Source organism: Thermobia domestica, chromosome 9 (assembly GCF_964235325.1).
Source record: "Thermobia domestica chromosome 9, izTheDome1.hap1.1, whole genome shotgun sequence".
NCBI classification, from domain to species: Eukaryota; Metazoa; Arthropoda; class Insecta; order Zygentoma; family Lepismatidae; genus Thermobia; species Thermobia domestica.
The window spans coordinates 20,764,127-20,777,448 of record NC_137462.1 but is presented as its reverse complement, the minus strand read 5'-3'; the positions used below and the strand labels follow the sequence as shown (position 1 = coordinate 20,777,448).

The 13,322-nt window shown below is 33.4% G+C and overlaps 1 protein-coding gene across 5 annotated transcripts in view; it reads left to right on the top strand.

Annotated features, from left to right (window-relative positions):
• The first annotated feature begins 7,494 nt into the window (after nucleotides 1-7,494).
• The window catches only part of LOC145694449 (uncharacterized), a 103,648-nt gene continuing 97,820 nt past the window's right edge, over nucleotides 7,495-13,322 (top strand). For 2 of the 5 annotated variants that reach the window (XM_081770703.1, XM_081770704.1), the window contains exon 1: nucleotides 7,495-7,726. The gene's annotated coding sequence lies outside the window, so the exon portion shown is untranslated. Of the gene's footprint in view, nucleotides 7,727-12,072; nucleotides 12,459-13,322 lie in introns of those variants that run through there. The other 3 variants (XM_081770701.1, XM_081770705.1, XM_081770702.1) reach the window with 3 other exon arrangements.

Genomic DNA, 13,322 nt, shown 5'->3' with positions numbered 1-13,322 from the left:
AAACACATATAAGTGATGAGGATTATGAACATGCAAAGAAAGTGTGGAAAACATTTAAAATTAAGAATCTCGGACAATACCATGACTTATATCTAAAAACTGATGTATTGTTATTAGCAGATGTTTTTGAAAATTTTAGAGAAACATGTCTTAAAGCTTATGGTCTCGATCCAGCTTGGTATATGACGGCTCCAGGTTTAGCTTGGGATGCAATGTTTAAGATGACAAATATAAAGCTAGAGTTACTAACTGATTACGATATGGTACTGATGATAGAGAAAGGTATAAGAGGTGGAATTTCACAATGTAGTAAAAGATATGTAAAAGCGAACAAGAAGTATATGGAAGATTATGATGGAAACAAAGAAGATTCTTACTTAATGTACTTGGATGCTAATAACTTGTATGGGTGGGCAATAAATCAATACTTACCGTATATTACATCGAAGAGCAAATCCGATAGCAGCAATTCAATTATTGGAACACCAGTTATGTGTCGTTTGTCGTGGAAGACAGATGTGGTTGTGTCAGTATGAATGGTAAGAGTGATTGTAAGATTACTATAAAGAAAAAATATAAAAGTGGTGCTAAAAAGCGAGAACAGAAACGAAGATTTGATTTACAAAAAGCTGCATCTGACCCATAAACAACGTAGGCTATATGAATCTGTGAAGCCCCAAGAAACAAATGAGCGTGATGTGACTCATTCGAGTACTGCAGGACAGTTGCCAGGTTTTTTTTTGTTTGTTTGTTTTTTCTGTCTAAGGTGTTTATAAATTATAATGTATACACCACGTCTTTGGATGATTTCAGTCAATTGTAGCTTATCTTTTATGGCTATTTTTACTTGAAATTATACAACTTTAACAGGCGAACACGAAATTAACTGAGCTGTTTCCTGCCGCGTAGTGCTTTCAAACGGGTCAGATCAGGCTTTCATGGGTCAGGGGTCGAGTCGGGCCTGCTTGACACACGGGTCAGGTCAGGTCACCTACGCTAGGGTCAGGGCTGCTCTAGCCACGGGTCGGCTCGGGTCAACTTTCTTATGCGCCGTTTCGGCTAAATCCTTCTTGGGTCGAGAGGGTAGGGTCGAGTTGAACGTCGACCCGACCCGACTCATGACCCGTAGCCGAAACGACGCATAAGAAAGTTGACCCGAGCCGACCCGTGGCTAAAGCAGCCCTGACCCGTCCTGTGACCCAAGGAGGTTCGACTCGAGCCCTGAGCCGATGAAGCCTGACCTGACCCATTTGAGAGCACTAGCTGCCGGCAGTGGGCTCAGTAAGCGTTGGTGTAACTTCTAAAAGTGCTGACACTTATGCTGTCAGTCAAATCAGTGTGTATATCGTGTTAATGTTAACTTTCCTTTATTTATTTAAAGTTAATTTAAAATAAAAGTGTAGTAAAATGTAAAAATAATTTGTGATGTGCAAAGTAGGTATTCATATGAAAAGAGAAGACTTATGTCAAGGAAAATCTTGCATTTCGAAATCTATCGCAAATTTACCTCCAATCGCATTCTTTGTGTTGCATTGAAGCCACAAAGTTACACCTTTTTCAAGTTTCCAACACTGACGCCATGTCTGTTGTCTCACCTGACAGGCTTGGGGGAGAGGAGTTGTCTGCTAACAGCGGGGCGTACTTCCTCGAGAGTATACAGCAATATTTAGACGAGTTTGTGTATGTGAGTTACATTTTCTTCTCGCCAAAAAGACAGGCACAGAGAGAGATTGCGGCACATTCGCGAGCAGACTCCTGACTGAAGTAAGTGGTATTGTTTTACGTATCAAGAGGAAGAGGAGCCCCAGATCAGCTATGAAAAAATACGAATCTTCGTTAAGTAGGGTTATTGCAGGTTTGGTTACTTAAAAAAAGTTTCAGATATGTTATTTTACATGAAAACGCAATAAAAATTGCCTCAAAACTAATTACCGTTTCCCAAATGTCTATATCCAATTTGATATTAGAACTGATTTATGAGGAAAGAAACTTACATTATTTCTGTCAGTGGTTTAATTATTTAGTGTTTCAAAGTTGACTTGAGATTAGTTTTTACTTTTATCAATTCTAAATATTCAAAACTTAAAGAAGATCACATTTTTATTGCGTTTGCCACGGAAACAATGGGCGTTTTTAGCAAAGAAGCCAGAATGTTTTTAAAGGAATTAGGATCAAAATTAATTAATAAATCAGGAGATCCTAGAAGTGGTTACTTTTTGACACAAAGGATAAGCCTAGCCATACAAAGAGGCAATGCCATTAGCATATTAAACTCCTTCCCATCTTCACCCAAGCTAGACGAAATTTTTTATCTAAAATAAATATAAACATTTTCTGAATGTTAATAATTGCTACTTCAAAGACATATACAGTATAAAATGATATTTTTGTTTATTATTGTGTGACGGGGATTATGGCAAAATCTAAGTATAGAGGACTGAAACACTTATTAATCATCATGTGTTATAATTCGTTTCTACAATTGTCGGTTTATATAGTACCAAAATTATGTTTAATTTTTACTGTTTGCTGTTTTAAATATGTTAATTTTGATGTTTCAAAAAAAATTAATTTTAAAACAGGAAATTTTATAATAAAAATTGGCAGCAGCTTTCTTAATCCTGTTTGACAATACAAATGAGATATGTTCGGAGAATCGAATCCAGCAACAACACTTTCACCCTTTAGTATACCAGGAAACTATGACAAACGGAACGAAATATAACTCTTAGCTTTAAAATATATACATGTATATACATTATTAATATGCATATAAGTAAATATTTTATTTATAATGGTTTTGTAAAGTCAGCATTATATTTGTAACAGTATTTTGTAAAAGTTTTTACTTATTACACATGTATATACTGTATTTTGGGTTTTCTAAAACATGACACTCATTTGTTTAAATAAATGGTTTAAATTCATTACATAAAAAAAACAATAGCACTATATAAATAACTGAAAGCACCAATTCCGGTATTGTGTGTGTTTACAATAAAAAATGATTATGCCAATTACACACTGTATGAGTTACTATTAAAATGTTCCTACTTCAGATTTTTTGTAATTAATATTTTGCTTTTGTATGAATATATGGGATACTATTTATGGGTTCGAAGATGGACTTTTATATGTAATACATATGAAGAATGCCAAGTACATTTTTTACATTTTTATACAGTGGGCCCTCATTTCAGTTTAGCAGGGTGGGCCCTGTGGTTGCCAGTCCGCCCCTGTGGACAAGGGTATTAATAACTTCACCGGCACTCAAGAAAGGTCAAAAAATCCAAAAACTATTATTCGCGTTGCTAATCCTGAATTCCAATTTCCTAAACAAAAGAATAAAAATACTGTCACTCCTTCATATGAGACTCATGTTTCCTGTATAGCACATTATAATGATCCCGATCATTCTTTTATGGCTAAACAAAAATCCAATAGTGTCTTAAGGTCTACTCAACATAGTCAACTAGAGATTTTTCATCAAAATGTACAAGGGTTTAGCTCAACAAAGAAAATTATGCTGGAAATTTTATTTAAAAATATGCAGGAACCTAGTCTAATATGTTTAACAGAACATTGGAGAAAACAAAATGAACTTGGTATTATTAATATTCCTAATTATAACCTAGCTGCAAGTTACTGTAGAACAAATATGAAACAGGGAGGATCCTGTATATTTTCACGATCAGAAGTATTAATTAAAAAGGTAACGAAATTTGAAAAACTAAACATAGATAAACATTTTGAGGCATCCATTGTTGAATTATTATCTTATAAGGTAGTTGTTATATGTATATATAGAACCCCAGAGAGTGATGTAAATATTTTTATCAGAAATTTAGAAAATATTCTTTCATATTATGAAACAAAGACGAAGGATGTAGTTGTAGTGGGTGATATAAATATTGATTTTTGGACCATAGTTGTATTGATGGTCAATTGAAAATATTACTACTTAGCCATAATTTAGAAGCAATAGTTAATGAACCAACGAGACTAACGGAAAATTCACGAACTGCCATCGATCAGGTGATTATAAACAAAATGAAATTCGATTGCTTCGTTAATGTTTTCAATAGCGGGTTTTCTGATCATAGAGCACAAATAGCCACTATGAACCCTTACAACGCAAATGTGTTAGTTAATCCAGAAAACAAAAAACTCGCTGTTCAAAAATAATAAAAATGAGAAAAAGAAATTTCAGTGAAGACAATATTTTACAATTTAATAACTGTCTTGAATCCGAGGACTGGTCAAGTGTAATGTCAAAATCATCTTATTCGGTGAACGATAAGTTTAGTATATTCTTCAGTAAATTTAAGCTGATATTTGATCAGAGTTCCTCATACGCAACGTTTACAATCCAGAACAATAAACAAAAGAAATGGGTGACGCAAGGTATAATGGTGAGTAGTAAAAAGATGAAGTCACTAAATCATCTTAGCAAAACTACTAAGGATAATAGTATTAAGATTTACTGTAAAAATTATAAAAACATATATAAAAAGGTAATAAAACAAGCCAAAAAAGTCCTTTTATAATAATGTAATTTCTAATGCAGAAAACAAGACCAAAATGGCCTGGAAAATAATTAAAGAAGAAACAAATCAAAAACCACAACATGTCCAAAACACTGAAATAAAACTCGCGAACGGCAAAAACTGTAAAGACCCTCATGTTATTGTTGAGCTTTTCAACTCTTACTTCAGCAATATAGTTACTAACCTACTTAAATCGCAAACACCATCGAATGATATTAAGAATAACCCTAATCGAATTAATCAAATAAGTAGTTCTTTATTTATAATTCCAACAAATCCTTCTGAAATAATATCAGTAGTAAGGAATTTTAAATACGGATCATCAAGGGGACCAGATGACATCCCGGAATTTATTATCAAAAGATGTATCCACGAAATTGCACAGCCTCTGTCTCACATAATTAACGACTCATTCTTACAAGGTATATTCCCAGACAGCCTGAAATGGGCCCTTATAGAACCATTACACAAAACGGGTGACAAAAAGAAATGCGAAAATTACAGACCAATAGCTCTCTCCTCTAAATTTTCGAAAATCATAGAATCCATAATGAAAAAGAGATTAATTACGCATTTGGAACGTAGCAATGTTTTATCTGACTCGCAACATGGTTTTCTTAAAAATAGATCCACATCTACAGCTGCCCTTCATTTCTTGCAAGAAGTGGTAGACTCAATAGAAAGTAAATCATACCCACTATCTATATTTTGTGACTTAAGTAAAGCTTTCGACTGTGTCAACCATTCGTTACTCTTAAGTAAATTAAATGCATATGGAATAAGAGGTGTTGCTAACCAATGGTTTCAAACTTACCTTACAAATAGACAACAATTTGTAGAGATAAATTTCATTAAAGAAGACAACTTGTATATCGAAACTCACAGATCAACACCTTCTATGGTTAACATAGGAGTTCCTCAAGGATCAGTCTTAGGACCAATATTATTTCTTTTATATGTTAATGATCTACCACTTTATATCACTCATGGTAAGTTATTTCTGTATGCAGATGACACAAATATACTTGTAAAAGGAAGTAATTTAACTGAGCTGCAAAATAATGTAAATATAACAGCAAGAGAGCTCGAAACTTGGTTACACCACCATAACTTAATTATTAACACCAAAAAAACCAAATGTTTATATTTTTTCCCAACTAATTCATCATCGATTAAACCTTCGTTTACAATTAATAATAATAATGTGGAATGTCCTTCAAATACGAAATTCTTAGGATTAAACCCAGACGACAAAATTAAGTGGAAACATCATATAAACAATTTATGCCAAAATTTATCTTCTATTGTTTATATGGCTTATACACTTTCCTCTATTCTTAACCTAGACACTTTAATTTCATTATATTATGCGTCATTTTATTCCCGAGTACAGTACGGTATTGTCTTCTGGGATGTCACTAATGATTTGTTTACAATATTTAGATTACAAAAGAAAATATTCCGTATCATTACACATTCCCATTTTCGTAGTAGTTGTAGAAGTAAATTTCGTGTACTCAGACTGCTTACGATACCGAGTTTGTATATACATGAAGTATTAAAATTAGAAAAAATATAGGTAACCACTTAACGCATGCCGACGTACATGAATATAGAACTAGAAACTGTGATAAATTTGTAATACCGTCACACAGAACAAGTATGTTTGAAAAAACTACATTTTATAGAGGTGCGGTGCTATATAATAAATTACCAAGAGAATTGAAATACATAATAGATGATATAAAGTTTTTGAGAGAGGTTAAAAATATGCTAATTTGTAAATCTTATTATTCTGTAGATGAGTATATAGGTGAATAATCATTTATTCTGAAGGCAATAAAACTTGGTATGTAGATATATTGTAACCATTAGATTAAATAATAAATCTTTATTTTTTCCTTCTTTTATTGTAAAAGTTTTAGTTTTTATATTCGTATGCTTATAGTTTGTTTGTATGTGTTTATTAACTCTGTATTTAACCAATGTATTATTGTGAAATGACATGTTCTATACCATATGTACAAATTTGTGTACTTTGTATGGTCAAATGAACGCAAATAAATCAAATCAAATCAAATTCACCAAGCGGACCAGTGTTTCAGAAACTGAAAATATTACCAAAGCCGTGTATATACATTCTAGAAACATCATTTATAAATATGAATAAAAGAAACTTTAAATTCAATTCTGACCTACACCAATACAACACAAGAACAACCTATCATTCATATACAGAATTTCCGTCCAACAAGAACTCAAAATTCGTTAAACCACATAGGAATAAAACTTTATAATACCGGATCGTGTCAAACGAATGCCAAACTTGCAGTTTAAAAGACAACTCGAGTTACTGTTACTTAAACATTTTTTTCTATGGTTTAGATGAATATTATCAATGTGATCTGTCTTTGTAATGTAAATATTAAGATTTATTTAAATTTTGAAATATATAAAACAAGGTATAATTTATATTTTCTCTAAAAATACACATTTAGCTTAATTTTTGTTGTTACGTATATATTTTGTATTATTATTGTAGTTATATATATTCTATTATTATATATTATTTTTTTAAAAATTGTATTATTAATTGTAGCCTATCCTCTGTAAGTATTATTATTATTAATTGTAATAGTGACTGTATGTCTTGACGAAGCCATAAACGCTAACTTCGAACGGCGGAAAATGAAATAAATAAAACCATTCAGGAGACAGTAAGAGGAGTAAGGGGAATACGTAGGCTATGCCTATTGCAAAGAGTGTGATTTTCATAGAGAATTGCCTGGAAAAACAAGTTGAGAACGGCATGCCGAAACGGAGAAGCATTTGCGCAGCTCAGAAAGACTTATAGGACAAAAAACATTAGCAGCTATTACAAATGGAACTCTAAAAATAAATACGCAGGTGCGGAAGCGGAAATTCAACTTTCGAGTTTTGTAGCATAACACAATTTGTCCATTACTCAGCGCTTATAGAATCTGCTTGTAAAGACTCATAAATGGCAAAAAAATAACTTGTGGCCGAACCAAAACCACTACAATAGTTCAAAGATTTATCTACTGTTTTTTTTTTCTGATTTTTGAAGAAATTTTCAACTGCTTTTTAAAATTCAACCTGGCAACGCTGGGAGAGAGAAACGTTTGCAGAGTGCAAGAGTAGTAATAAATATGTTACACGTAGTGTTGTAAATAGAAAAAAAACCGTTCGTATTTTTTCAGAAATGTACGTTTTTTTTAGAAAAAAAACATTGCCTCTCGTTTTTTTTCTAAATTTCGTTTTTTTTCAAATAGTCATTTGTAATGCATCTTACGTCTATTTCAGTACTAAATATTTTTATGTAGGTATAATCACCATAAAATGCAACATAAATTAAACGCTAGATACTGATACGCTACAAATATTTTACAATTTACATGAGTACCATACCTATTAACAATTCGGGTTTCAGCAGTTTTCATCAATATCAACTAAGAAATAAAAGTAGAAATGAAATTTTGTGTTTTCGTGAAAGCAGGCCTTTAATAACTACGAAAATAGTGTCACGAACAGTATAAAATTCAAATAACTTGTCTAATGGTAAAAACTAATACTAATTTGCCATAGTATTTTTCTAAATGTCATATATAAATAATTTGTCGACTAGATATATATGATATGCAGAGCCGGCTCTACCATACTTGCAACACGTGCATTTGCGTGGAGCGGCAAGTTTGGATGGTCCGGCAAAAATCTGTCATAAATATATTATTTAAATTAAATATTTCTTGTTGGAAACAGACTTCATGATGATGGTAGTTACATTTACTAAGCTGACCTTCTATTTGAATACTACATTCATAAATTATGTTTAGGTTGCATTAGTTTAAGGCCACATGGACAATGCTAAAGCAAATGGTCGAATAAATCCGAGCACAAATTGCTTGATTGTTGCCAAATGCAAGAATTCAATTCTCGAACAGTAGTGACTATCTGTTCCATTTAGTAAGTTATCACAGTTTTGATACGACAACTAGTCTTGTTTTTGTCAGAAACAAGTTCCTTATCATTGAAGATAGAAACAACTTTTTTTAAAAAAAATGTTAACAAATATAGAAGAGAAATCAAGAAATAAAGATAAAAGAGCTAGTTGCACTGGAATTGCAAACTGATACATTGAGATTGAAGCTCGATAGTGAATTCTATAAAAAGGATTACCATCTTTCCTCTGCAGGTGTGTTTGCTTTATCTTTCACTAACATAATACCGGTAGATTAATATTTAAAAAAAACAGACACAACGGGATTGCATTTTTAGTAAGTATTAAAACCTCTCTGAGTGCAACTTCACTTACCCTCACCTTTGTTGTTCATGCTGGAGTAGCATAATTAAAATCATGACTTTTAAGATTTGTTCTTTCTGGAGAAAGAGGGAGGCGGCAAATTATGCTATTGCACGAGGCGACAAATTGACTAGGACCGGCCCTGATGATATGCATATAAAAGACATGAATATAGGATTACAGAATTTGAAGTAATGCAGGGTGTTTCAAAATTAATATTAGGGTTTTGAAACTTTGTAGTATCTATTACAATTAACTTACAATTATAAATATTATATCAAATGAAAGAGCAACTCAAACAGTTTTGTACGCACGCATGTACATGCATTGTTTCTTCTGTCTGCCGTTAGAAAGAGCAAGCAGCAAAGATGTAGACTAGAGAGCAGAATGTTTTTTTGTGTTTTGATAAAAACTGAATCTGTACAGTGCAACGGTCTGTGTGAAGAATATTAAGGAGACACTTGCAACTACGTCTTTATTGTTTGCAGTTGCTACAGGTCTAAAGCCTACAGACTGCGGTTTACGTGCCAATTTCGCAAGTGAAATATTGCTGCATAACAATGAAGATTTTCTGGATCGTGTCGTCTTCAGTGATAAATCGACATTTCACCTAAGAGCTAATGTGCACTCATAATGTTCGTATCTGGCCGTCAGTAAATCCTCAGGAGATGGTACACTTGAAACAAGACTCCCCTAAATTGAATGTGTTTTGTACGATATGGCGGAAAGTTTATGGGCCTTTCTCGCCTATCGACTAGATGTGTGCCGTGTGACGAATGAATATCACATTGAACACTTGTAGCAAAGAGGTGCTCCTTTACTTGATGCATTGCTTTGAGGTGCTCTTTTACTTGATGCATTGCTTATAATTGTACGTAAAATGTAATAAGTACTACGAAGACTTAAAACCCCAAAATTCATTTTGAAACACCCTGCATTTCTCACCAACAGTGTTGGAACTCAGATGTAAAAAGGAGTGAAAAATTTCCTTATAAAGTTATTGTTTACAACAACGATATTATTATTAGTCGAGACTAACAACGATATTATTATTAGTCGAGACTATAACTACAACAACACGAGTTAATAGTCAAAAAAATGTAATCTAATGTATACTCGATGGCCCAGGTGTCCAAAGTGGCACACACGGGTGCGTCATTTGTTTAATCCGCTCCTGTGTGGACATTAATTAAGATATCGGGATATTATTCTTGCAAAATATGGTTGCACTATAGTTTATGATATTAATTTTTTTCTTCTGGTGTCGAATTTCCTTCTCAAATTTCACCCCAGTCAAAAATTCAAGAATTTTCTAATTTCTAATTTCCTTTACTTCTTTTTTCCCTGTAGCTTCCTTCAGGCCCGTAGCCAGCCCAATAATTTAGAGGGGGCCCGGTAGAAGTTAGGGGGGGGCGACACAATAATATTATACTTCATCACCATATTATAGTTCATTTGCAAGCCTACCGTGAAATTTTATGGGGGCCAGCCAAAATTTAGGGGGGGGGCCCGGCCCACTCTTGCCCCCCGTGGATACGGGCCAGGCTTCCTTCCTTGTAGAAAGACCTCCTTAAGACTTGCCAGGTAGATACCTCGGATGGATACCTAACTGTTGACATTAATTGGACGGGCCTGCGCGCAGTGTTGCCAATTAGGGAAATTAAAATTTGGGCAAAGGGAAGTTTGGGCAAAAAATTAGAAATTTTTGTTTATAAATCCGTACCTATACGTCCGAGTGCAAGTCAACTTACGCCAATCGAACATTTGTCCTTACTTAACAAATGCAAATACAGATTGTTACAATAGGTTAATTAGGGAACGCACGAAAAATTCGTATTTAGGTTTTAACACTTAATTTTTCTAGTTTTTCCTTACTTTTCTGTTTACCGTAATATATTTTTGGTAATTAGAAGTTTTGTTCCTTAAATATCGTCATAATACTTGTAGGATATAATAGTGGTGCACCAATGTTTAATTTAAGATAGTTTGCATCTGTCTGGTCGCAGTGTTACCAGCTACAGAAAATTTTAATTCCAGATTTTAGGGGGAAATTTTGGAAAAATTATCTGTTTTGTCTCTATTATTTCCCTCTTGTTGGCTATATCGCACCAAACGTACCAGTATCTGAAAGTCTCGTCTTTGCTCTACACAACGCACTATCGAAAGTTTCAATAGGATAATTAGAGGAAGTACAGTTGAGGTTTACAGTACACCTTGTTCTCTAATTGGGAAGATGACTGTGATTTTTTAAAGATAGAATGAGGTATTTTTTATTGACATGCTTACTTTATTAGATATCGTCACAATACTTGTAGGAGGGATATATTAGAGGGATACCAAAGCTTATTTTAAGATAGTTTGTGTGTGTCTGATAGTAAGTAGTGTTGCGAGCTACAGAAAATTTTAATTCCAGATTTTAGGGGCAAATTTTGAAAAAAAAAATCCCTTTTTTATTTCTATTAATTCCTTCTTGTTGGCTACATTCGAACAAACGTATCAGTATCTAACAGCTCCATCCTTAGCCTACATAGCGCACCATAAAAAGTTTCACTATAATAATTAGAGAAAGTACAGTTGAGGTTTATAATAAACAATGTTCTGTAAATGGTAAGAAACTGGTGAATTTCTGAGGTAGAATGAGATTTTTTTTAAATTTTCTTGCTTACTTTGTTAGATATCGCCATGATACTTGTAGGATATATTCTTGGAGTACTGAGGTTTATTTTTAGATAGTTTTCGTCTGTCTGATGGCAGTGTTTCCAGGCAAAACAATTAATTCCCGCTTTTAAATGAAAAATTTGGAAAATTTCCCTTTTCCCCTGTATTATTACCTTCTTACTGGCTACATTGAAACAAACGTACCACTACCTGAAAGCTTCCTCTTTGCCCTACAGAACGCACCATAAAAAGTTTCAATAGGATAATTAGAGAAGCTGTAACTCCGGCATATTTGATTTTTGCTTGTGAGGCGTAAAAAGTGTCAAAATTTCATGTGATGACAGAATTTTTTCTTTCCCTCTTTGGATGCAAGCAAGCGACTTCAGGATTTCACTGTACCTTGTCAACACACCAAAGATATTTTTAGGTGACTTGAACCCATATAGCAGCAGTGGTACTAGATACAAAAAATTTTGAAATTCGGTTAGGGAATTTTTTGTAAATTTTCACCCCTACATTTCCCTCAATAATTTTCCACCCATTGGCAACACTGCAATGCAACTTATACCAAAAAATAACCACATCCATTTTCTAAAAAACAAGGACTTAACCATATCAATCGAATGAATGGTTTTTGAGCAATAAGTCACTAACTGGAAATGTAGGAAAACGCCAAAAATGACCTGGGGCCGAAAGGAATAATCACACAATTTTGCTAGTATATATGTACAAAGAAACAAAAAATTTGTAAGTTACGAGGGCTTCGACTCAAGTTCTGTTGAGTATTTCAATAATCTGCAACGTAAATCAATAAATAATAGTTGCCAGAAAAAAAACAGAGATTTGAAAAAAAAACATGAAAAAGAACGATGTTTTTTATTGAAAAAAAACTTCACAGAAAAAAAACCGTTTTTTTACAACACTAGTTACACGTAAGTTTATGAATAGTTTATTCTAAAAACGGATTAAAGTTTTGATGCAGTTTTACTATACGGATCCATAGCTGTAAAGTCCCCGGGAAAATGTGGGGAAGTCTTTAATTAGCCCATTTTATGTGGGAACAGAACCCAACGAACCCCTGCGGGATTTGAAACCCGTTCCTACTACTGATGGGCAGTGGGAGTATTCCTGTTGGGAAGGAATTTTAAAAATGGAAATATTCCCGGTTTTTTTCCCTGGCCTATAAATTCCCGAGAAGGAATTTATTTCCATTTCTTTACTTTATCTTCCAAATTATATGAACCGTATGACTAACTACTTTATTTCAATATATTATGATTTATTTCTAGGTTTTAAAGAATTTGGAGGTTAAAAATTTTAAAATTATTTGACTGTACTGTACTTATATAACTAATAATATGATTTTTCAAGTTCCATTTCCATTTACACTAAAAAGTAGGGTAATTGTTTGTAGTAAGGGGTCAAAATTAGCAAGAAGTAGGATGATTTACGGAAGAAATAAGTTGTGTTCAAGTAGTCAAGAAAGTATCAAAAACAATTTTTTTAGGCAGTAGGGAATTTGTACAAACCGTAAAGGTAAGTGGAAGTAATTTATGTGAGAAGAGAAAGTGAATTGTTGGTAACGAAGATAGAAAACAGCTTGCCCTGCGTTGTGCTCTAACCCGCCTTCACTCGCTTCCGCTCGCTCGGCAATGCTGTCTGAATTTGGTAATGTTGGTAACGTAATTTAACGTATAAAGCCATAAAACAACCGCATCGGAATAGAATATCGCAAAAAGTAGGCGCAAAATCTGGCCCCTCAAAGCTAAACAATAGCAAAAGTAGCAGATACACAT